This window comes from Bubalus kerabau, chromosome 10 (assembly GCF_029407905.1).
Source record: "Bubalus kerabau isolate K-KA32 ecotype Philippines breed swamp buffalo chromosome 10, PCC_UOA_SB_1v2, whole genome shotgun sequence".
Classification (NCBI taxonomy): Eukaryota; Metazoa; Chordata; class Mammalia; order Artiodactyla; family Bovidae; genus Bubalus; species Bubalus kerabau.
This window is the reverse complement of record NC_073633.1, coordinates 88,719,372-88,745,629: the sequence shown is the minus strand read 5'-3', so window position 1 is coordinate 88,745,629 and position 26,258 is coordinate 88,719,372. Positions and strand designations below refer to the sequence as shown.

The 26,258-nt window shown below is 42.4% G+C and overlaps 1 protein-coding gene across 3 annotated transcripts in view; it reads right to left on the bottom strand.

Moving 5' to 3' along the window:
• The window catches only part of RGS6 (regulator of G protein signaling 6), a 622,410-nt gene that overhangs the window by 336,542 nt on the left and 259,610 nt on the right, over positions 1-26,258 (bottom strand). The window lies entirely within an intron of this gene.

Genomic DNA, 26,258 nt, shown 5'->3' with positions numbered 1-26,258 from the left:
TTGGTCATGACTGAGTGACTAAGCCAAAGGACTAAGCCAAAGATGATTTAAGATTAATTTCCAAAAGTCGAATTTCTGGGTCAAAGGACACATACATTTCAATTCTGATAGAAGCTGCCAATTTGTCTCCCTACTGACAAGTCCAATTTATACTCCCAGCAGCAAACCATCTATGACTGCTTCACCATATTCTCATCCACTTTAGAGATTATCAATTTAATTTTGGTCAGTGGGCAAACAAATAACATTTCATTCCACAGCCCACACTTTGGAAAACACTGCTCAGTAATTATTTTTGGTTTTTGAGCACTAGCCAGTCAACTATTTTAATTTCAAATGTTTTTAATAGTCTTCCCAAAATACTTATCATTGGAAAACTTGGTATAGAATATTAATTTACTTCTTTGGCTTAAAAGTACAATGGAATTGATACACAGCTGATTAGCTTTGGATCGAAATTAATAGTCCCTTAAAGAACTATAGAAGATGCATAAAGACACGGCTGAATGCATGATAAACCCAGAACTCACCTGTAAACTGGTATTTGAAATGAATCCCTGACCTGTTTAGGATCAACCTTGAGAGGGGACAAAAATGGAAATATATGTTGCCATTCTGGAAAAATTTAAAGGGTAGTTTTAAAAGCAGCCTGCTTGCTCATTGCATAATCCCACATAAAGAGTTGAAGAGGTACTGGCTGCTTCTTATTCACTGCACAGGACAGCTCATCAGGAAAGAGAGGAAATGCATTAAAGGGATGTTTGGGAATTTGCATGGAAGAGAGTAAACCATAATGGAACAAGGAGACCATCGTGGTGGCGAACATGAGCAACTGAGGGATGGGGTGAACCAATTCCCAGAGGTAATACAATGGGAACATATAAACTCAGTATTGTCCAGCATAGGCTTCTTCAGAGGAAGCTTGGCTTTGCCTAAAGATTATACTATGAATATTTAGAGATTGCTGCCTGTATCGCCAGGGTTCTTCTCATGCTGTCAAGGGTCTGAAGATGTGACAGTTACTGAATCATCATAGAGAACATAAGAGGCTGTGCAGAAAGACACAGTTCAAGGTGGTCAAACATCATGGCTGAAGGACATGCATTTTATCTCATGCTAACATGCAGAAAGTTCGGTGGTTTTTCCCTTGGACATGAGCATAGTTCTATGATGTAGATATCATGCTTGATTTACAAAGGATGGAACTGAGGCTTAGTGAGGTTAAGTCTAGGATCACAAAGCTTCTATAGTAGTCAGCCTCTAGGAAGGTCATCAAGGATACCCACTTTCTTGGTGTTCTCACCCTGTGTAATCTTCTTCCCATGAGTGTGGGCTGGATTTAGTGACTCGTTTCCCAGGAGCAGATTAGAAGTGATGGTATGTCACTTTTGAGATTAGGTGGTAAAGACCTTAGAGCTTTGAGCTTTGGTTGGGCTGATGAAGTTTTGAATATGGATAATGGTAGTGGCTGTGAATGTGCTTAATGCCACTGAATCATGCACTTACAGTTATAAATATACATATCCACAATTTTTAGAAGTTCAAAAACAAAAAGAAACACTGTAGCTTCATCTTGGGATTCTCTCTGTGATTCCACTCTCTGGGGAAAGTCAGCTGCCATGCTGTAAGCAGCCCTTTGGAAAGGCCAGGTGGCAAGGGATTGATGTTGCTGGCCGCAGCCATCAAGGATCTGAGGTCTGCCAACAGCCACACGGGTAAGGTTGGGAATGGGTCCTCCTCCAGCTGAGCCTTGAGATGGCTATGGCCTTGGGAAAGACCCTGCACTGGACGTACTCAGTGGACAGAAACATGAGCAACTGAGGGAAGGGATGGGCCAATTCCCAGAGGTGATATGATGGAAACATATGAGCTAATAAGCATTGTCCAGTGTAGGCTGTGAGATAAAAACTTACATTGCTAAATTTGGGGGTAATTTGATACACAGCAGTTGATAACTGATAGCTACTGGCAATACTACAATTTAGATCCTATTTTGCCTGTCCTCAGAGTCTAAGGTCTTCATTCATTCATTGATTCATTCACTCAAATATATATTTGTGCTATGTACCAGTTATACACCATGCTAGGGACAATACATACAGTGATGTATCAATAGCCTATTTTTTCCTAAACAAACAGGACCCCTTCTGCATAATCTCTGGCTTCCTATCAGGAGACCAACTTGCCGTTACAGCAGAAGTAGGCAATCCAAACTGTATATGCTTCCACCTATTCCCCCATTAACGGGTGTTAATGGGGAAATTAACACCTTCTCTCCCCATTTCCTTCTTCCCATAGGATTGCATCTCCAGTCCCTGTGGAGACATTCATTTCCAGCCTTTAGCAAAGCTAGAAGCAAAGTCACTCTGCAGGGATATCTGGGAACTTGCCTTGCGGCTTCTCCTGGGAAAGGAAGTGACCTTGCTAATACTGAGTTCAGGTATAAAACTAGGAGAACTGATTGTTTAAAACTGTTCTGTGAAACACAGGGCACAGACTATTGTATAAGTTCTCCTCTAGGTCCCTGAAAGAAAGGCCTGTGGAATGGCTGAGCTTCTCAGATCCAGGGAGAGGCCTTCTTACAGGACAAACTGTTTGCAGACCCACTGGGGAGTCTGGAAGACAGGGGGAGCTTCACTGGAAGATGTTACATGTACTCTTCCTCTGAAGCCATCTCTTCCAATGAGATTTTGTGCCCTCGGCTGACTCTTTCAGCCCTTCCTCTAACTGTGTGGTAGGAGTAATACTCAGTGTTTTTTCTTCTCACCTCAGCATCAGTGATTTGACTACTATTACTCTCTGGTTAATAAATACAAGACAAGACTCTACACATGGACATCACCAGATGGTCAACACCGAAATCAGATTGATTATATTCTTTGCTGCCAAAGATGGAGAAGCTCTATACAGTCAGCAAAAACAAGACCAGGAGCTGACTGTGGCTCAGATCATGAACTTCTTACTGCCAAATTCAGACTGAAATTGAAGAAAGTAGGGAAAGGCACTAGACCATTCAGTTATGACCTAAATCAAATCCCTTATGATTATACAGTGGAAGTGAGAAATAGATTTAAGGGACTAGATCTGATAGATAGAGTGCCTGATGAACTATGGAATGAGGTTCATGACATTGTACAGGAGACAGGGATCAAGACCATCCCCGTGGAAAAGAAATGCAAAAAAGCAAAATGGCTGTCTGGGGAGGCCTTACAAATAGCTGTGAAAAGAAGAGATGCAAAAAGCAAAGGAGAGAAGGAAAGATATAAGCATCTGAATGCAGAGTTCCAAAGAATAGCAAGGAGAGATAAGAAAGCCTTCCTCAGTGATCAATGCCAAGAAATAGAGGAAAACAACAGAATGGGAAAGACTAGAGATCTCTTTGGAGAAGACAATGGCACCCCACTCCAGTAATGCTGCCTGGAAAATCCCATGGATGGAGGAGCCTGGTAGGCTGCAGTCCATGGGGTCTCTAAGAGTCAGACACAACTGAGTGACTTCACTTTCACTTTCCACTTTCATGCATTGGAGAAGGAAATGGCAACCCACTCCAGTGTTCTTGCCTGGAGAATCCCATGGACGGAAAAGCCTGGTAGGCTGCAGTCCATGGCGTCGCACAGAGTAGGACACGACTGAAGCGACTTAACAGCAGCAGAGATCTCTTCAAGAAAATTAGAGATACCAAGGGAACATTTCATCCAAAGATGGGCTCAATAAAGGACAGAAATGGTATGGACCTAACAGAAGCAGAAGATATTAAGAAGACGTGGCAAGAATACACAGAAGAACTGTACAAAAAAGATCTTCACGACCCAGATAATCACAATGGTGTGATCACTGACCTAGAGCCAGACATCCTGGAATGTGAAGTCAAGTGGGCCTTAGAAAGCATCACTATGAACAAAGCTAGTGGAGGTGATGGAATTCCAGTGGAGCTCTTTCAAATCCTGAAAGATGATGCTGTGAAAGTGCTGCACTCAATATGCCAGCAAATTTGGAAAACTCAGCAGTGGCCACAGGACTGGAAAAGGTCAGTTTTCATTCCAATCCCAAAGAAAGGCAATGCCAAAGAATGCTCAAACTACTGCACAATTGCACTCATCTCACACGCTAGTAAAGTAATGCTCAAAATTCTCCAAGCCAGGCTTCAGCAATACGTGAACTGCGAACTACCAGATGTTCAAGCTGGTTTTAGAAAAGGCAGAGGAACCAGAGCTCAAATTGCCAACATCTGCTGGATCATGGAAAAAGCAAGGGAGTTCCAGAAAAACATCTATTTCTGCTTTATTGACTATGCCAAAGCCTTTGACTGTGTGGATCACAAGAAACTGTGGAAAATTCTTCAAGAGATGGGAATACCAGACCATCTGATCTGCCTCTTGAGAAACCTATATGCAGGTCAGGAAGTAACAGTTAGAACTGGACATGGAACAGACTGGTTCCAAATATGAAAAGGAGTATGTCAAAGCTGTATATTGTCACCCTGCTTATTTAACTTACATGCAGAGTACATCATGAGAAACGCTGGGCTAGAAGAAGCACAAGCTGGAATCAAGATTGCCGGGAGAAATATCAATAACCTCAGATATGCAGATGACACCACCCTTATGGCAGAAAGTGAAGAGGAACTAAAAAGCCTCTTGATAAAAGTGAAAGTGGAGAGTGAAAAAGTTGGCTTAAAGCTCAACATTCAGAAAACGAAGATCATGGCATCTGGTCCATCACTTCATGGGAAATAGATGGGGAAACAGTGGAAACAGTATCAGCCTTTATTTTGGGGGGCTCCAAAATCACTGCAGATGGTGACTGCAGCCATGAAATTAAAAGACGCTTACTCCTTGGAAGGAAAGTTATGACCAACCTAGATAGCATATTCAAAAGCAGAGACATTACTTTGCCAACAAAAGTCCATCTAGTCAAGGCTACGGTTTTTCCAGTGGTCATGTATGGATGTGAGAGTTGGACTGTGAAGAAGGCTGAGCACCGAAGAATTGATGCTTCTGAACTGTGGTGTTGGAGAACACTCTTGAGAGTCCCTTGGACTGCAAGGAGATCCAACCAGTCCATTTTGAAGGAGATCAGCCCTGGGATTTCTTTGGAAGGAATGATGCTAAAGCTGAAACTCCAGTACTTTGGCCACCTCATGCGAAGAGTTGACTCATTGGAAAAGACTCTGATGCTGGGAGGGACTGGGGGCAGGAGGAGAAGGGGACGACAGAGGATGAGATGGCTGGATGGCATCACGGACTCAATGGACGTGAGTCTGAGTGAACTCCGGGAGTTGGTGATGGACAGGGAGGCCTGGCGTGCTGCGATTCATGGGGTTGCAAAGAGTCGGACATGACTGAGCGACTGAACTGAAGTGAACTGAACTGACTCTCTGGTTGGTGAAGATGACTTGCTTCCTAAATGCTTTTAGCAATCCTTAATTTGTATAAATAGACACATCAAAAACAAGAGAAACTTAAAGTACATGAGTGCTAAATACTTCCCATGTGTATACTTACCATAGAAGAAGTGGATATTTGATTTCAATTTAAACCCTAATCTGTCTAGACTTCAAATCAATGTTAAAATGTAAAAGTGTACTAGTTCTTAAGTTGTTTTACAGTCAGAAATGCAGAATATTTTTACACTTTATATGGTGTCTAATATAGTCTAGACCAGGGGTTGACAAACTTTTTCTGTAAAGGTCAAGATAGGAATTATTTTAGATTTTACTGGCCACAGACTATGTCTGTTTAAACTATCCACTCAGTCATTGTAGCTTGAAAGCAGTTATAGACAACAGATACTGCCTAAATGAATGGACATGTCTATGTTTCAACAGAACTTTATTCATCAAAATAGGCAGCAGGAGGAACAAGGCCCTAAGACTGTAGTTTGCCAACCTCTGGTCTCGACTCTTTTATTCTACCTCGTCAAATTTATTTGGCATGTGAGAATGGTGAGGATACATAGCAGAAAAGTTGTTATTCTATGAGCCACAATTTGAACATATTCAAATTCACTTCTTTAATTAAAATTCTTATAGAGTCACTTGGAATGTTTTCTAGAAAGCTAAACAGCTTAGGCTTCAGTTGATTGCTGTTGAATTTAAAAAGTCAAATTCAAAAAGATACATGCACCCCAGTGCTCCCTGCAGCGCTATTTGCCATAGTTGAGACACGGAGACAACCTGAATGTCCGTCAACAGAAGAATGGACAAAGAAGACGTGGCCTATGTAAACACAACAGGATACTGCTCAGCCATAGAAAAGAAAAATAATGCAGTTTGCAGCAACATGGATGGACCTAGAAATCACCATGTGAAAGTTTAATAAGCCAGACAAAAACAAGTATCATATTATGTTGCGTATATGTGACATCTAAAATAAAAGGATGATGTAAGTGAACTTATATATGAAACAGAAATAGACCCACAGACATAGAAAACAAACTTGTGGTTACCAGGGGAAAAGTGGGAAGGAGGGATAAATTAGGAGCTTGAAATGAACATATACACACTGCTATATATAAAATAGATAACTAGCAAGGACCTACTGTATGGCACTGGAGACTATTTTCACTATTCCGTAATAACCTATAAGGGAAAAGAATCTGAAAAAGAACATATATATGTGTATGAATCGCTCTGCTGTACACTTGGAACTAACACAACATTGTAAATCAACTATATTTCAATAAATAAAAACAAAAAAACTACCCCCAAACCCCAATGAAGAATGAAAGGCAAAAAAAAAAAAAAAAAAAAAATCAAATTCCATGTAAAAGAAATGAAAGGAACACGCTATTAAGGGGAATTTTCTTAATGTTGCTATAGTCTAGACTGCAATTTTTCACAAATCTGTCACCTTTATTGGATCCTGAGCTCCTCGAAGACAGGAAAACTTTATTCACAACTGTGCCAATTCTTTTGGTATACAGTAGGTGCTCAGCAAATGTTAGTTGAAGAAACTCTCAGGGACATATGCAACAAATTACTAGTTTCCAGAATAAGCGATTGCTATGCTATGCTATGCTAAGTCACTTCAGTCGTGTCCGACTCTGTGTGACCCCATAGACGGCAGCCACCAGGCTCCCCCTTCCCTGGGATTCTCAAGGCAAGAACACTGGAGTGGGTTGCCATTTCCTTCTCCAATGCATGAAAGTGAAAAGTGAAAGTGAAGTCGCTCAGTCGTGTCCGACTCTTAGCGACCCCATGGACTGCAGCCTACTAGGCTCCTCCATCCATGGGATTTTCCAGGCAAGAGTACTGGAGTGGGGTGCCATTGCCTTCTCTGAATAAGTGATTAATTGGCAACAATTCTGACATGTTCAGGCTTCCCTGGTGGCTCAAACAGTAAAGAATCTGCCTGCAATGTGGCAGTTCAATCCCTGACATGTCTGGAGGTATTGCCATGGTAAGAACACCAAGTGGACATAAAGACACAACAGGATTATTGTCTCTACATACTGAACAACCAGAATCAAATAAGCACCTCAGTGGCCACCAGCCTCTGCTCTTCAGTTGTTGGCTCATTGAGGCGCCATTGTGCTACAGCTCAGCATGGCTGACCTGATCTTCAGAGGACAGGTCATGTTGGCATGATCAGGAATAGCCTCAGCTGGCTACGAAAGCTCCAGTGTCTTCCTTTATTTTGGTTACTCACAACAACGATTTCTTTCAATTTCTCTAGCAAAGTATATTCAGCAATAGATAGCTTCTTTTAGGAAATGTCCCTAAATCCTATAATACTCTACTAAATCTTTGATGATGCCCCTAGGCATGACTGCTAAGGAAGTCATCTCCAGTCAAATGTCCCAAATAGCATTTGAATTTTCTGCTTTGTGTGCCTGTCTTGGGTGATTCCACAAATAAGCCAACCACATTGAGAGAATTTATTTTTAAAGTCTGAGATCCCCCTGAAGATTTGGGGCTTTGGGGGGAGGGAGACACAGACTCTGACCCTCACAGCAAACTCAAGATTTAGTGCGTCAAACCACAGTCATCAAGGGGGGTCGGCCATTTTCAGGAAAATCTGTCCCCACCCACGCTCCTTGGTGCTACCCCCATCCTTCCAAACTTCCTCAGCACCTCTAACTTGGCCAAATCTTCCACAGAGGCAAAAGCTTCTTATTCATTAGTTGGAGCTTTAAAAAGCTTTAAGTGTGAATAGCCTTGGAGGAACTAAGAAGTGAACAAATTAAATGAACTTAAATGGAGATAAAAGTGAGGTATCCGAGCCTTCCTTGATATGGCTGAGAGGTAAGAAAGAATTTAGGGCACTGCTGATGGTGAGAGAAAGACAGGATGAAAATGGGAGACTCAGCGAGGGCGGGTGGACACATAGAAACACAAGCATTTAATTCACAGCTCAGCCCCAGGCCAGCTCCACCAGGTAGCTGTCCACAGTTAAAGCAGCATCTCACCAGCCTCCAATTTCCTAACAATTTAAGGAAAGTAGCAGTCAGCATTGACAGGAGAGTAGATGCCTTCATTAGAGAAATCAAGGAATCTGACACAAAGCAACAGCCATATGGAATTTCCTAATTGCTCAAACAGAATAGATGAATTAAGACACTTTAAAGAATCAAACAAATGAAATGGACCTGAGCTGAAAGCACAGTGTAGAAATGACAGTATGTAGAAGGTGTTGTAACCTAGGGGTCTGTCAGATAGTAAAGATTTTAGGCTTTGTAGACCACAGGGTCTCTATTTCACAACTCTGCCATTACAGTGCAAAAGCAGTCAGAGGTGATTTGTAAGCAAATGGGTGTGACTAAGTTTCAATAAAACTTTATTTACAAAAACATTCTGCAGGTCAAATTTGGTTATCGGGCTATATAGCTTGCTGACCTCTAGCTTCAGTTCAGTTCAGTTCAGTCACTCAGTTGTGTCCGACTCTTTGCAGCACGCCAGGCCTCCCTGTCCATCACCAACTCCCGGAGTTCAGTCAAACTCACGTCCATCCAGTCGGTGATGCCATCCAGCCATCTCATCCTCTGTCATTCCCTTCTCCTCCTGCCCCCAATCTCTCCCAGCATCAGAGTCTTTTCCAATGAGTCAACTCTTCACATGAGGTGGCCAAAGTACTGGAGTTTCAGCTTTAGCATCATTCTTTCCAAAGAAATCCCAGGGCTGATCCCCTTCAGAATGGACTGGCTGGATCTCCTTGCAGCCCAAGGGACTCTCAAGAGTCTTCTCCAACACCACAGTTCAAGAGCATCAATTCTTCAGCGCTCAGCTTTCTTCACAGTCCAACTCTCACATCCATACATGACTACTGGAAAAACCATAGCCTTGACTAGACAGACCTTTGTTGACAAAGTAATATCTCTGCTTTTGAATATGCTATCTAGGTTGGTCATAACTTTCCTTCCAAGGAGTAAGCGTCTTTTAATTTCATGGCTGCAGTCACCATCTGCAGTGATTTTGGAGCCCCAAAAAATAAAGTCTGACACTATTTCCACTGTTTCCCCATCGATTTCCCATGAAGTGATGGACCAGATGCCATGATCTTCATTTTATGAATGTTGAGCTTTAAGTCAACTTTTTCACTCTCCTCTTTCACTTTCATCAAGAGGCTTTTTAGTTCCTCTTCATTTTCTGCCATAAGGGTGGTGTCATCTGCTTATCTGAGGTTATTGATATTTCTCCTGGCAATCTTGATTCCAGCTTGTGCTTCTTCTAGCCCAGCGTTTCTCATGATGTACTCTGCATATAAGTTAAATAAGCAGCTTACAGTGTATCAAAGAGAAGATACACCTTCTCACTTCTCAGACCATGTACATCATAACATCTTACAAAGAATTAGGTTTCAAACTTAGCAAACAGTAGTCAGAATTAGCTCCTAGATTGCAGAATTGCCTGTAGGAACAGTAATTTACTGCAGATAGAGCATATCACACATCCCAGACCAAGTTCCTTATAAGTAATTCGCTCTGACAGCCAAAGAGCTCAAGCCACAAAAATTCTTGCTCACACCAATATATTCTCATAACTTAAATACAAATGTGAAAGGAAGTCAGTGTACAACACCTTTGAATAATGCATAGGAGCCTTTTAAAAGAAAGATAACATCTCCTGGACCTTCAGCATCATTTTAGATTACTTTTATCGCAATGTTGCTTAAATATGTATAAAACTAACACAATTCAATACCAAGTGCTTTTGCTTATAGCTCTTATGCAATTCAGAAACCAAAATAAAATAATGCAATGGGTCATGGTATCCTGCTGCAGTGAAATCATGGCCTGCAATGTAAAAAAGTCATTAACCGCCACAGTCCCTGACTGCTGCCAAACACCATCCTGCCACCCCTGGGCTTTCCCTTAGTGTGTACGTGTCATTTACAAATCAATGCCCCTTCTTTCCCCACCTCATTGGCCAGGATAGCCTCATACCTGCTAATGGAAATCAATGAAAGCTCTGAAATTCAGCAGCAGATGATCAGAATGTATGCATAATCCCTGCTTGCAGAGAGGACACAGAGTCCCCTGAGAATGGATTTGAGCACCCCAGTTTGAGAACTATTGCTATGGAAACCGAATTCCTTAAACCTAGTGATGATTCTGAAACCTTTCTAGCATGTGTTACTTTCACCATTCAGGTGACACGGGGCATTTATTCCTTCCTTCTGCGTTGGTCAGTGGCTCCTCCAGACTACAGAACAAGGTAGGTGGGCTGTTCTGTAGCAGCTCTTTTCTAAGCTGAGTTATAACTGTGACTTCAAGAAAGTCACTTCTCTTCTCTGAGCCTCCATTTCCCCACCTGCAAATTAGGTGGTTGAACTCCAAGGGCATTTCCATCTCTTATAGTCGCTATTGCTATGAGGTATATAAGAGGGAACTGAACCAAAGCACAGTATTGGTAACTAGGTGTTCACAGAGGCAAGCAAAATGTGTCCCATAGTAGGAACGACGTGGATACTTGGTCATTTGAAGAGAAACGTGGGAGCAACAGGACATTACTAAAATGGACCCTGGAGATCATTTAGGCCACAGTTCCTGTTTGATAAATTTATATATAAGAGTAACTGCTCTAGGCTAGGCTTTTTGCAAGATGTTGGAGATATAATAGCGTGTGTGTTGCATGCTCAGTCATGTCCGATTCTTTGCAACCCCATGGATGGTAGCCTGCCAGGCCCCTCCCTCCATGGAATTTTCCAGGCAAGAATACTGGAGTGGGTTGCTATTTCCTACTCCAAGGGATCTTTCCAATTGAGGGATTAAGCCCATGAATCTTGCATCTCCTGCATTAGCAGGCAGATTCTTTACCACTATGCCACCTGGGAAACCCAGGTATAATAGCAAATGGGACAAAATACTTGCTCTTACAGAGCCTAAATTACAGTGAGGGGGGGACTGAGATAAATCAGCAAGTAATTATAATATAATAATAATAAATTATATATACACAAATATAGTAAAAAAGTAAAATTTATATGTATAAAAACTATAAATTTTTAAAACATAAATTTTATATGTGTGATTTTTACTACACATAGTGTATTTTTACTATAGATAATATATATATATATGATATTATATATACAAATAGAAATTGCTCTGGCTATGTTAGAAGTACTGGTAGGCAACTGACCCTTACCTGGAGAATCAAGAAAGTCTTCTGCAGCAAAGAGACACAAATATAAAGAACAGACTTTTGGACTATGTGGGAGAAGGCGAGAGTGGGATGATTTGAGAAAACAGCATTGAAACATGAATATTACTATGTGTGAAATAGATCACCAGTCCAAGTTTGATGCATGAAACAGGGCACTCAAAGCCGGTGCACTGGGACAACCCTGAGGGATGGGATGGGGAGGGAAGAGGGAGGGGGTTTCAGGACGGCGGACACATGTACACCCATGGCTGGTTCCTGTCAGTTCAGTTCAGTTCAGTTCAGTTCAGTTCAGTTGCTCAGTCATGTCCGACTCTTTGAGAAACCAAAGAACTGCAGCATGCCAGGCTTCCCTGTCCATCACCAACTCCCGGAGTTTACCCAAACTCATGTCCATCAAGTCAGTGATGCCATCCAACCATGTCATCCTCTGTCGTCCCCTTCTCCTCCTGCCCTCAATCTTTCCCAGCATCAGGGTCTTTTCAAATGAGTCAGGTCTTCGGTTCCTGTCAATGTATGGCAAAAATCACTATAATGTTGTAAAGTAATTAGCCTCCAATTAAATTAATTAATTAAAAAAAATAAAGTCTTCTGGAGGAACATCACTCATCAGTGAATCCTGTGGCTCCTCAGCATTGTGGAGACAGCAAGGTATGGTGGGAGGTGTGACATTTGGGGACCATACATGCCCTGAGTTCTGAAGCACACCAACTCATCTCTAGTTGACATCTGACAAATGGAAATTGGGGTCCCAATGTGCCATGACTTCTGATTATTTGAAATTTGTAAAAATGTTTTAATTGAAGTATATTTGATTTATAATATTGTGTTAGTTTCAGGTATACAGCAAAGTGATTTGGTTATACATATATGTATATATCTATATTCTTTCTGTATTTCTTTTCCATTATGGTTTATTACAAGATTTTTAATTTGGTTCCTTATGCTATACAGTAAAACATTATTGTTTATTTATTTTATATATGATAGTGTACATTTTTTGGGCTTCCCTAGTGACTCAGTGGTAAAGAATCCCCCTGCCAATGCAGGAGATGCAGGTTCAATTCCTGGGTCAGAAAGATCCCCTGGAGAAGGAAACAGCAACCCACCCCAGTATTCTTGCCTGGGAAATCCCATGGACAGAAGAGCCCAGCAGTCTGCAGTTCATGGGGTCGCAGAGTCAGACACTTTAAAAAACAACAACAGTGTGCATTTGTTAATCCCACACCTCTAATTTCTTGGGATTTGGAGGATTTATTGAAAATTTTAAACAAAAAATGATGGATTTCTAAATTTTAGCACTTCATTTTAATGTTTGAAAATACTAAAATAAATAAAGCCTTCATCTAGCCCATCCGTTGCCCTGGCACTCTCTGCTCTTTGCCCTCTGGTCCCCTGGACCTTTGCCTCTTGCATCTGCAAAGTGTTCTGGCTAAGTGTCCATCACCGGATGAGAAGCTTATAGATGCAGGACTCCTACCTGAGACAGGTATTTTTAATGAACTCTGAAATAGCACTCAGACATGAGTACTTGAACTAAATCATCAGAGAACGTTTGGAATTTAGGAGGCTGGGGAGGGGGGATTCTAAACAACCCCCACTTTAGTTCTCACACTGCTCCAACAGGAGGGCAGAATGTGCCTCATGAATTAAAGTCACTTGGGTCTCTAGGAAATTTATAGATTTTTTTAAAGCATTTACCAAATTCTGTTTTGGGTTACTTCGGACGCTCAGCATTCACCTGCTACGTCAGCCTTGGGAAAGTTCCATTTCGCGTCATAGCAGGCACTTTTCAGGAGGACAGAAGCACAGGATCGGGGAAGCAGAACCCACGCTGTAGTTCCAAAGCAGAAGATTAAACTCTGATGTGCATTTGACAGATGCATGAAAATCAAATCCCGAGTAGTGGAAGAGGAAGGTTGCCATGGCGTTTTTGCAAAACACCACTTCTGAGAATGAGAATTTTGTGGTACACAGATTTCCCTCTTTCCCTGCTTTTTCCCCATTAGGCAGAGAACATCTGAAGGGTTACAGGAAGAGAAAATCTGGTGTCAAGCATATCCCCTCACAGTTGGGTTTCTGGGCGGAGGGTGGGGACATCCGATAATGACAGGGATGCTGGGTCCCCCTTCTTTCATGCAGCACAGCACTCTGAGAGGGGGTGGGGGCCCAACTCCTCTCCTCCCACCCCCAGGGGGCAGGCAATAGCATTAATCAGCCGCTGCCTAATTACCAGCTAACTAATAAGTAAGGAAGTTTGCTCCCAGGGCCTTGCTGTGTCTTAATAATTAATCCATAAACCGGTTAATCCGTCAACTCCTTCCGTTGATCTCCCAGCAAAAATCCACAGTGCGATCTACGCCCCACCCCAGTCACACAAGAAAGAAACTCTGGAGTTGTCTTCCAGCTTTCCTGCCTTCATGTCCTCTCCTGATTGCTTACCAAATGCCATGAAATCCACCTTCTCAGTGTCTCTCCTCCCCTTTGCCTTCTCCCTGCTTCTCCTCTGACTCAGCTGGCCACCATCCCCACCCCATCTCATGCTTCAACAACGGAAACAGTTTTCCTTACCAGGTCTCCCTACCAGGTCTCCCTATCACTCTCCCCACTTCAACTCATCTTTCCTTCTGCTCCCCAAAATATCTATAAGAAATGGGCTTCGATATGTCACTCTTTGGCTTAATATCTTACCTCAACACCCCCCCACACCCCTATAAAATTAAGTTCATAATATTCTATATGATAATCAGAGCCTCCATGATCTGCACCAGCTGCTCTGCCTTGCAGAAGAAGTATTCATTCTTAAGTCAATCACATCAACACCGGCCAGCACAGAGGGCTCTTAGTCCTGGTCTTCTGGTGGACGCACAGTGAGGTGATGCCTTTCTGTGACTCTAGGCTCTGTAGTTCAATGGCAACAACCTGGCAACTGGAGACTTGATCACTGGCAGGCAGCTCAAGCGGTGTAGCCTATAAAATGATCTCCACGTTCCCTTCCCCTGACCCATTCATATACCTTATTTGATGCTTTGAACAAGGTGGATTGCTCTCTCCCCTTCACACTCTTCTTTCGTACACTCCTCATCTTTCTCCTGCCTTCCCAACTGCTACTTCAGGTCCTCCTTTGCTAGCTCCTCTTTTCATTCCTCCCCTTGGAGGAGCCACTAGCCCTTGACTCTCTTTTCAGTCTCTACATGCATGCACTTTGAGAGCTCCTCTGGTCCCAAGGGTTTATTTATTTTTTAATTTATTTGTTTTTTTTTTTGGTGGGGGGGATGCAGTAGGTCTTTGTTGTACTACCTGGGCTTTCTCTAGTTGCAGGGCACAGGCTTCTCTTGTTGCAGAGCATGGGCCTTGGGGCACGCGGATTCAATAGTTGCTGCAAATGGGCTTAGTTGCCCCTCAGCATGTGGGATCTTAGTTCCCCAACAAGTGATCAAACCTGCATCCCCTGCACTGGAAGGCAGATTCTTAACCACTGGACAACCAGGGAAGTCCCACTGGTCCCTTGGCTTTAAAAACCTTCTAGGCTATGATGACTCGGAAATTTACATCTGTAGCTCTGACCTCTCCCTCAGGCTCAGACTTGAATATCCACCAACTTAATGTCTTCACTAAGAGGCAACTCAGGCTCAATACTTAGAGACAACAACTGTAGCTGACCCTTGAACAACGCAGGGATTAGGGTCTCCCACTCTCCATGTAGCCAAAAGTTCCCATATGACTTTACAGTCCATCCTCACTATCCATGGTTCCACATCTATGGATACAACCAACCATGGATCATGTAGTACTGTAACATGTATTTACTGAAAAAAAATCTGTATATAAGTGGACCCACACAATTCAAACCTATGTTGTTTGAGAGTCAACTGTACTTATTTACATCACACTAACCTCCAATCTCCTTCTTCCTCTAGTTTTATTTGTTTATTCTTTTTAGACATCTCATTAAATAGCATCATCCTCCATTTAACTACTCAGGCCGGAAACTTCAGTGACTTCTTAAACAGAGCTGCTCTGACCACTGTAGTTAAAATTGCAAATGTTTCCCCTTCCCAAGTAGCCCTCCTCTATTTTTTCTTTTTACCATAACATGCATCATCTTCTGGACATGCAATATAATGTGCTGCCTTTTACATTTATTCTGTTTCTTCTTTCCCCTGCTAGAATGTAAGTTCTACAAAGGCAGGAATCTCTATTTTGTTCGCAGGTATATTCAAGCACATACAACACTGGCTGGTCCCTGAGAGGGTATCAGTAAACATTTGTAAATGAGCCAATAAGTGAGGCTTGACTCATCTCTTTCCTTCATAGCCCACGTTTGGCCCAGCAACATCTGTGAATGAGCCCACCCTCAACACACACAAAGATGTGACCTCTTATCACCTCCACTGTAACACCCTGTTCCAAGTCACCTTCATCTTTTTACTTGGATTATTCTAACAGCCTCTCATCGGATCTCCCTGTCCCATTCCTGTCTTGCTCCACTCTTCACTGTACACAGTAGCCAGAATGGCCTCTTTAACGTACAAATAAATTATGACCATGACCCTCCCTAGCTCAACTCTCTGCAGTGCCCTTCCTTAATGGATCATGTTCTGCAGAACATCTCCTGCTCTATCCCCTGCCCACAACTCTGGTCTCACTTCCTTTCACTCTTTCCATGCTTTCTAGGCACAGTGGCTTCTTCCTGATTGGTGGGCAATCACCCTCCTCTGGACTCAGAGCTTTGCACAAGCTCTATACGTTGCCTGGCACACTTTCCCCCAGACATTAGTATGGCTCTAATTCAGGCCTCTGGTCAAATGTCACCCCACTGAGAGGCCTTCCTTGACCACCCCATCTGCCACCTACCACCAGCATTAAATGTCATACCTATTCCTTCTAAGTCATTTTTCTCCACAACACTTATTACTGAAAATAAAACTTATCTGATTACTTATTCATTGACTCATGAGGATGCAAACTTTAAGAGGACAGGGGTCTCTCAGCTGTTCGTGTCTCTGGGGTTCAGAAATGCCAAGCACAGAGTGGATGGCCAGTGTATATTTGTTTAGTGCCTGAACACCCATTGAGGTTGCACTTAATCCTCTCTGAGGCCTGCACACTCTATAGAGGAAAGGATGTGGCCTTGTATTAGACAGTGATAGCTACAAAAGGACTATTTCTAAGGCCTGACCTTGAACCACAGCAGAGTTTAGGAAGTGAAGTGAAGTGAAGTGAAGTGAAAGTCACTCAGTTGTGTACAACTGTGACCCCATGGACTGTAGTCCATGGAATGCTCTAGGCCAGAATACTGGAGCTACGTAGCCTTTCCCTTCTCCAGAGGATCTTCTCAACCCAGAGATCGAACCCAGGTCTCCTGCATTGCAGGCATATTCTTTACTAGCTGAGCCACAAGGGAAGCCTAAGAATACTGGAGTGGGTAGCCTATCCCTTCTCCTGGGGATCTTCCCGACCCAGGAATCGAACCAGGGTCTCCTGCATTACAGGCAGATTCTTTACCAGCTGAGCTACCAGGGAAGCCCAGGGTTCAGGCAGGAGTAGAAATAGCAGCCAAGGTCTTCAGCCAAGGCCACATGGAACCATTCAGACCCTGTGTTGGGTCCCTAGTCTGGTGAATACTTCAGTCTCTGCTTAACTCCTGCAAAGGTCTGTCAAGCAAACAGGTCTAATAGGAGGAAAGTCCCTCCGTGGCAGTGATTTAACTGGAAGGCTAATAAGAGAGCCAGTTCCAATTAAGCCCTTCATGGTGAAGAGGATAAAGTAAGCCTGAGAGAGTGAATAAGAGAAAGAATATTTTGTTCTGCCAGGAGATACCTTTTATTACTTTTTATTTATTTATTTCACTGCCTTTTATCCACTGTGGAACTTACACCAAACACTCAGCCTCTAAGGGCAGAGATGTGCAAATTGGATGTTTTAAGGGATTAGTGAGTAAAGGAGGTCTAGAAATTGGCAAGGTGTTCATGCTGAGAAAAGGTTCCTAATCTCCTTTGTCCTTTTGCTGCAAACGCAAAGGGGAATCTTCTCCTGTATTTTCCCCTGACAGACGGAGCCTAGGGAAGCAGAATGAGGACAAAGCTCAGAGTCATAAACCCAAGGAGGAGTTCTTGCTGTGCTACAGACTCCTGGGCAAGTGAGTTCACTGCCATTTTCCTCATCTGTAGAGGGATGCTTTCATTTTTTTTTTTTTTAACCACTTTACTCCCTCCTCTAAATAGAGCAGTTGTTTGCAAATGCTGTCAACAAAGGTCACAACACAAGACTTACTGTGAAAAGGAGCAGTACTCTGCAACCATGAACAAGGTGATAGTGACACGTCCACCACCAGGAAAACAACTATTATACTTAAAGTCTCCAATCCAATATCATGGCCTTATACCAGAAGGACACGAGAGAAACATCCATCAATTGTTCATGAATCATCAGTGTGTGAGTCACTGTGCGAGGAGAGTTACAAACGAACTCGGTGCTACTCCTGTGGGACTTGCGACCAATTGGAGGCGTTAGATGTCAGTAAACAAAATGAGCCCATGCATGTCCATTGGGCACAGGCTCTCAGGGAAGGGCACTCGCTTGCATGAGGACACACAGCAGAGGAGCTGGCCCTGAGAAGGGACTTGAGCACGTTCTGAAGGATGAGCAGGAGGGCCAGCCCTGGGAGGTGTTAGAAAGGCAACAACCTGGGCAAGGGCCTGGGGAGCAGATGAGGTAGAGGAAGCACGCTGAGCTCCAGAAAAGTAAGTGGCCACAGAGGTCAGTGTGAATGGAGAGAGGCAGGACATGTGATGAAGCCCATGTGGTGGCCTCTCAGAGACATCAAGAGCGTGGATCAAGACCTCATTTACAAATGCAGGTGTACGCCACTGACGCCTATGAAATCTTTAGAAAACAGTGCAATAAGTATTTTTTAATCTTGATTACTGACTCTTGGAACACTCCCTTACATGGCGCCCTGGCCCCAGCTCAGTCAATCCTAACACCACTGGGGAATCATAGGGTTTTAAGCAAGGGAATCACATGATTAGTTGCCCTCTCCCTTCTCTGGTGGCTCAGACAGTAAAGAGTCTGCCTGCAAAGGAGATCCGAGTTCGACCCCTGAGTTAGGAAGATACCCTGCAGAAGGAAATGGCAACCCACTCCAGTATTCTTGCCTGGAAAATCCCACAGCTGGAAGAGCCTGGAGGGCTACAGACCATAAGGTCGCAAAGAGTCGGACATGACTGAGTGACTTCACTTTCACTTTCTTTCCCCCCTTTAAAGGATACTGCAAAATTCACTTGGAATAATATTGATGAGACAACCTTTTAAACGTGTTAACAAGGGAGCCTTGACATGGAAAACTAGCAAAGGGTAAAAAAACCCACCAAGTAAAGGAAACATATTGCCTAGTGAGGAGGGAGGAATCTATTTCTACCAATGCCCAGAAGGACTTTGGCAAATTCAATATACGGGACAACTTACATTTCTAACCTCAAGGATTTAGGGAGATTTCCAAAGAACTAATATAAGGACTGAACAGCTAGAAAAGAGACACAATCAGGAATTCCCACATGTTAATAGGGTAACCGATGCTTTGAGGGTCTGCATGGCCTGCTGAAAAGTTGCGGGTGTGCGTGCATGCTCAGTCGCTAAGTCAAGACTCTCTGCGACCCCATGGCCTGTAGCCCACCAGGCTCCTCTGTCCATAGGATTTCCCAGGCAAGAATACTAGAGTGGGTTGCCATTTCCTCCTCCAGGGGGTCTCTTCAACCCAAGGATGGAACCCAAGTCTCCTACTTGGCAGACAGATTCTTTACCATTGAGCCACCAGGGGATCTTGTTGGAAAGTTGAGATCATATTCATGGTAATAAGCTACACATCTCAAATTCTCAGCCCCTACACTGCACCCCCTAGATTCTCCTCCACATACTTCTAGAAGTCTCTGGGCTTCTCCCACATATCTTCACAAATACATTTCATCCCAGGAAGCCCATGAGGATGCCCAGGCTCTGCCCCAGTGCTGCCTGTGGAGAGTTAGGGTCTGCTGACTCCCCATTGCCCTTGAATTATCAGAGTCGGTGAGCAGCTGCTGTTGCCCTGATGCTTGTACATTTCTCAACCTCGCACATTTCTCCCTAGAAAGACCAATAATACAAAAAAATAAAATACTAAGGAAGTGGCTGATATAAATAAATCCATTCCCAACTCAGCAAATAAGGAGCTGGCAAGTAAAACCATTATCTTTAAAAAGGGTGTTACATAAAAAGGACCCCCAAAATCTGAGTTTTGTAATAAGAATCCAGATGGCATGATTGTTATAGCTACACATGAATTAAGGGGTTATTTGTGGGATTATTAGTTCAAGGTAGAAAACCCCCTGCCTTTTTTTTTTTTTTTTTTTGTCCTGGTTCAAGGACCAATTGACTGTTGAAAATATATTAAGAGTTACCACCTACTTCCTGCTAGTTATGTACATCATTAAATTTCCTGTTAACAAAAATCATTTAGTTCACAATGAGCAAGGCTCTATGATTTCACTGATGACAGCCTCAAGGTACAGCTCCTTCTCTAAATTTAGTGCCTGAATCTCTCATATTGTATAGTTTTATTGCCCACTAATCTCTTCCTTCATGGCATTTATCAACTTGAGTAAATTGCACGTTAATTTATACAATTAAGATCCCTCTCTTCCCCTCCAGACCGTAAACTTCCTAAGACACAGAAAGTCTTGTTTTGCTACCCTTCCTGAAGTTACTCCCAACCAGTGTAAAACCTGACACATACTACAGATCTTGTGGAAGGAATAGAATCAATGAAGGAACTGCCTACTTTGGTGATCAGACATTGTGTTTCGATTTGAACCTCAACTGTAAACAGGTTTTACTGGAACACAGTCACAGCCGTGTGTCTTATGTATTATCTGTACCTACCTTTTAGCTTCAGCGCAGACGTGAGTAGCTGTGACAGAGACCATACGGCCTGCAACATCTAACACAGTTAATATCTGGCCGCTTATAAAAAAGGTGTACCATCCCTGTACTAGACCAACACTTTCACTAAGATTGGAATTTCTCTTCCTTTGTACACCCTCAGCACTTTATTCGTGTTCCACTGAATAATGATCTAGACCCTCTGGCTTAAAACATGCAGTTTTCCACTGGAGATAAAATTAAAAAAAAAAAAAGATTGCATAATAAATTTTCCTGCTCAGTAAGAGTCTTCTCTCTATTGCTAAGTTCTTTTTTTTTTTTTTTAGCATTAATCACAGAATTTTAAAGCTTGTCAGGGTCGTGAGAGATTAATCAGCCTCACACTGAAAAAGGATTGCTCTTAAGTCATCCCAGGAAGAAAATGTTCAACACTTTCAGTCAACAAGACCAGGGAAATGAAGGCTGTGTCACAACACAGAACAGAACATATGACAGTATGGTGGGTGAAAAACAATCACCTGAAATCGTATGCATCTTGATGCACTTTTGTCAAAATGCGAATATGGAGGAACAAAGGCTGAAAGGAAGATGCAGAATGAAGCCAGGTGTTCAGATAAAATAGTGGAGCTACTTGTTTTCTTTTCTCAGGTTTTAACTCGTAACAATAGTGGCACCAGTGATAGCTGTACATGTGGTTACTGAGCGCAATACCAGGCAACATGCACTTCACAGGCGCCCGCTCAGGTGACCCTTACAACAACACTAAGAGGTCTGCATGGTCGATGCTCACATTTGTGCTAACCGTGAGCTATGAAGTTGCTGTGAACCCTGACTCAGTGAATACGGCACCACTGCTCCTACAAGAAATACGAGGTTAGGTTCCTGCCAGCCTCTGGCCACATTTTCATCAGCCAGTCAACACATAAACCTTAGTTTATGTAATGTATATTGTTGATTCACTGGCACTGAACTCACAGCCAGTAACACTGTAACGCATGCCTAGACAAAGCTTACCTAACACACACGTTTTCTCCATAAGGCACATCCGACCTTCCTGCACTTAGGAACACGAGCCAGCGCCTCAGCACTCGCCTTGGAGGCCACTTTGAGCAGTGAAATCAACCAAAAGCAACACAAATGTGAAAAATGTAGCACCAAATACACTGCAAAAAGAACACATCCACAAGCTGACGGAGTGTTACCTTGTGATTCAAATTTTTCTCTGCTTTTTGTGTGTTTGCAAATGATCACAAAAGTGCCGCAAATATTGACTTTGGGATCACATCAAAGTTTTAGTGAGTAGTGAATTCATGAGTATGGAATCTGTGAATAATGAAGATAAAATGTATTATTATTTCCCCCATTTTATAGATGATGAGTCTCTGAAGAAAAGGAAAAGGTAATAGGAGGAGAGAGGAGGGAGGAGTGGGAGTTTGTAAGATCCATTTTTTTAAAAAAGGGAAGTTTAGAGGATATTAAAAATCAGAAAGACTTCCTAATGTTGAACTTGTTTGACTGAAATTTCAAGCCTGTTCCTTATTTCTTTGCCTACTGCCAAGACCAAAAAAAGACTGCTAATCTCTGTGCACTCAAGTCCACTGCCAACTTTGAAAGAATGTAATCTTAGGAACCATGCCATATCTCTATGGCAGGATTAGTAATTGACTAGCACTAACAGACCACCTGTGTGCCCTGAACATTTCAGGATGGTAGAATTAGCATAACACACTGAAAGTCACATGATAAAGGCCTCTTCAAAAAATGTCATCTTTGCATCAACAAAGTTCTGCCTTTGTAACTGTGCAGAGTGGTGTGGTTTCCCCAAGCATCCAAGACGTGTTCGACCGTGTTCTGTAAGGCAAGGTTCGTTTCTTTAGATTCAAGTTTCTTAATGTCAATTGTGTACTTAAAAAAAATGTCAATCTACATGTTGGAATAAGCCAGGACATTTGCTTAGGCAAATAAAGACCATAAACCAATTGTAAGAGCTACACATTTTCCAAGCCTATTAGAGCTTCTGAGACATTTCCTTGTTCATTCTCTTATTCTTAAGGCATTGGCTATGATTAGAGAGCAGAAAATCCAAACAGCCATTTCTTGACATTTTCCATTTAGGGAGGGAGTTGACCCCTTCTTCTACCTGAATGTGTAAGATCATTACCTCAGCCTTTCTGCATCTACATACAGTCCTCTCAAAGTCTCAAAAGGAGTTTCTGTTTCCCCAGAGACAAACACTATTCCCATGCATTTATGCAATCAGATTCCATGACTATTTTCACTGACTCACTGAAGCTGGGACACATGTATTCAGCATCTATTTAAATAGCACTTACTGCCATAGTAGCTAGGCGCTTGGACAAGTTGGCTATTTTTGCAAGAAAATAGAAAAAACATTGTAGATGAGAAATAAAAAGAGGTCGGCGCTAAGACCTGTCAGGGATCATCTTCCTTGGCAAGCAGAGCAGGAGGGTTAGAATCAGGTCAAATTGTCCCCAGTAAAAGGCGTCAGTCATCCGGAATGTTTTTGTTATCCCAGACAGAAATAGGTCACCTCAGCACACTCCAAGTTGGCCAATTAGAGTAAAGTTTTTATGAAGGAAGAAATAAAGGGAGTCAGTGTTGAGCAGAAGACCTCTCTCCTCCCAAAGGACACAGACCAAAATTCCCAAAGGAGATAAAATACACCAAAGCCTTTTACAGGAATTCTACCTCCTTCGACCAAAGGCAGCTTGTAGAATCAGGCTGGGTGCTTGATGACATGTTATGTGGTTCTTACGCAAACTCTGGCTTCATTTGATCTCCACCTGTGCCCAGCAAAATACACCTAGAAAGATCCCAGGGCAGGAGAGCAGACAGATGTGCATTTCATCTGGTTCAGAGAGGAAGAAACGGGATCAGGTGGTGACAGCTGCTTTGGTACCTGAAAAAGAGGGTGGCAGGCTTGCAGACATCTCTGGGCATAGGTTTTGGAGTCAAAAGCACTGAATTCAAGACTCATTTCTTCCATTTATAGAACAGATCACCACCATGCTCTCAAGGGCTATTTTGAGGATCAATGACATAGTGCTTGGCAAATGGTTGATACATCAGAAAATCATCTACAAATGCTAATTTTTATGACTTATAATTACTGCAACTTCTTTCATGTAGGGGGTTTATGTCTACTTTATAATCTAGTCCAAGCAATTCACATTCCACATTATAACCACATCCTATCTTTCATTCGTAGTAGGGTTGCCATTTTGTGGTAGTAAATACTGACAGAAATAAATTTGCTATTGAGAGGACTTGGACATAATTATTACAGTTATCAAGAGTTTTCTCTGAGGGTATTTTAATAGGATTGGATTCGTCTCAAAATGAAGCATGTTTTTTTACAGAAACACTTAGATAGGAATATATATATATATATATACACACACACACACACACACACACATACTTCACAGAATTCTATGTTTGTTACAAACAAAAACTTTGTGTCAATAGGACAAAAGTATTTATCTTCTTGGGCTTAGGAAAATAATAAACTTTGCCAAAAGACAGAAAAGCAAATTTGGCATTTTTGCATCTACTCAATAAGAAAGCCAAGGCTTAACTATATAAAGGAATATAACCAAGTCCTTTTCTCCAGTCTATTGGCTCAAACAGAGCATTTCTAAACTAGAATACCTGTGACAGGCATAGAAATGGTTACCCTTTCTTTGTAGCTCTTACATAATGAATATAATATATACTCAGAGGAAAGTATAAATCAACTATAAACTCAGTAACCAGCAACAATGATATCATTTTATTGGTTTCCCTTCAATGGTTGCTAGATTGAGTGGTTTTGTGTATGTATATGGACAAGTAATCACTAAATGCTAGTGTTTTTATTGCTTTATTAACTACCTTGAAGAAGTGTTTTTGGGGAATTCCCTGGTGGTCCAGTGGTTGACTCTGTACTCTCACTGTGAAGGGCCCAAGTTTGAACCCTGGTCTGGGAACAAGATCCCACAAGCGTCACAGCAAAAAAAAAAAGTGTTTGTAAGCCTCGGAGATTCTTTGAAAATTGTATTGCTCACTTATTCAATAAATATTTGTGGCAAGCCTCATATAAAACAAAAATATGAATGAGGCCCAGTTCCTGCCCATTAAGAAACTCCTTGAGAGAGGAACGGCATCTGAAGTGTCTCAAAGGCTCAAATGTCTCAATTGGGCTCCAATAGGGACAAGGCAATGGCACCCCACTCCAGGACTCTTGCCTGGAAAATCCCATGGATGGAGGAGCCTGGTGGGCTGCAGTCCATGGGGTCGCAAAGAGTCTGACACAACTGAGCGACTTCCCTTTCACTTTTCACTTTCATGCATCCGAGAAGGAAATGGCAACCCACTCCAGTGTTCTTGCCTGGAGAATCCCAGGGACGGCGGAGCCTGGTGGGCTGCCCTCTATAGGGTCGCACAGAGTCGGACACGACTGAAGCGACTTAGCAGCAGCAGCAGCAGCAGGGACAAGGCACAGGGACAACAAATTTGCTTTTAATTAGAAAATTCTTATCAAAGCAAATTTCTGACACTACTACAGAGTGGTACAGAGATTACAGAGGGCACAAACTGGCAAGAAATACTTAAAAATGTATCATCTTCAAATAAACAATCCCTTAAAAATGGCGTGTTATCAGGCTTTTGTCCATCAATCATCTAAGATACTTACCTGTAGTTGAGCCAACACAAGCAAATGCACCTTCTAAGATGAAAAATCTTCTTTTTTATTACTTACAAACCTCGGATCCCCAGACCCACATAGTCAGAGAGAGGCAGTTCAGATTCACAGAAGGAGGAAAAAGAATTCTTTACATCTTCTTTGAAATGAGAGCACCTTCACTGTGACATTTTGACTTTTTCCTTGTTCTTCAACTTCTCTGCAATCTCTTGCCCCACTTGCTGCATGCCCCTCCCTACCCCCAGGTTTAGTATATTATTTATTCCCTTTAAACTACACTGTCTGTCCCCCGATCCTATTGTAAACTGATGCACTATTTATGGGCCAAATTGGAACTGGGTGTCCTGCCTTGGGGTTGAAGAGTAATAATTGTTCTCAGTGAATGAATGATAAAACCATTGCAGAACCAGATGGATATAAAAATGTACCTGCAATTATGCCTATATTATTATGGTAATTTATAGACCTACAATGCAAGGAATAGGCCAGACCCAGAGTTCATTAATCACACAAATTATACAAGAGGCTACACCGGGTCTGAGATCTACATGCAGAAGAGATGTAAGCCTGTAAATGTAAAAGATAGAGGAGTGGTTTGCAGGGGCAGAAACAATTCAGCCTGGCTCGAGCATTACACTGCAATTACCTAAGTCAGGCTTGCTTTGTCCCCTGCAGGAAGGAGTACTGCCACTGAATACTTGATATCTTGCAGCACTTAGCTTGACCTCATTTTAAGGTGACATAAAGCAAGGCTATCCTATCAGATCAAATAGAAGAGGATTGCTGAACTGTAATTAATAGTGTATCTGAAGGTCAGGGAAAATGCATTTACCACAACACAGCCAGAGAAGCTTCTACCTTTGACCTGCATGGTCTCCATCAAATGTTACGGGGAATTTACCACAAGGTTGAAAAACGTACTAGCTTAGGGTAGGCTTGGGATGTGAACAGACACAACATTATTCGTTCACTCACAGATATCCTGAACAAAACACAGTATGAAGGGGAAAAAAAAAAAAAATGACCAGAACA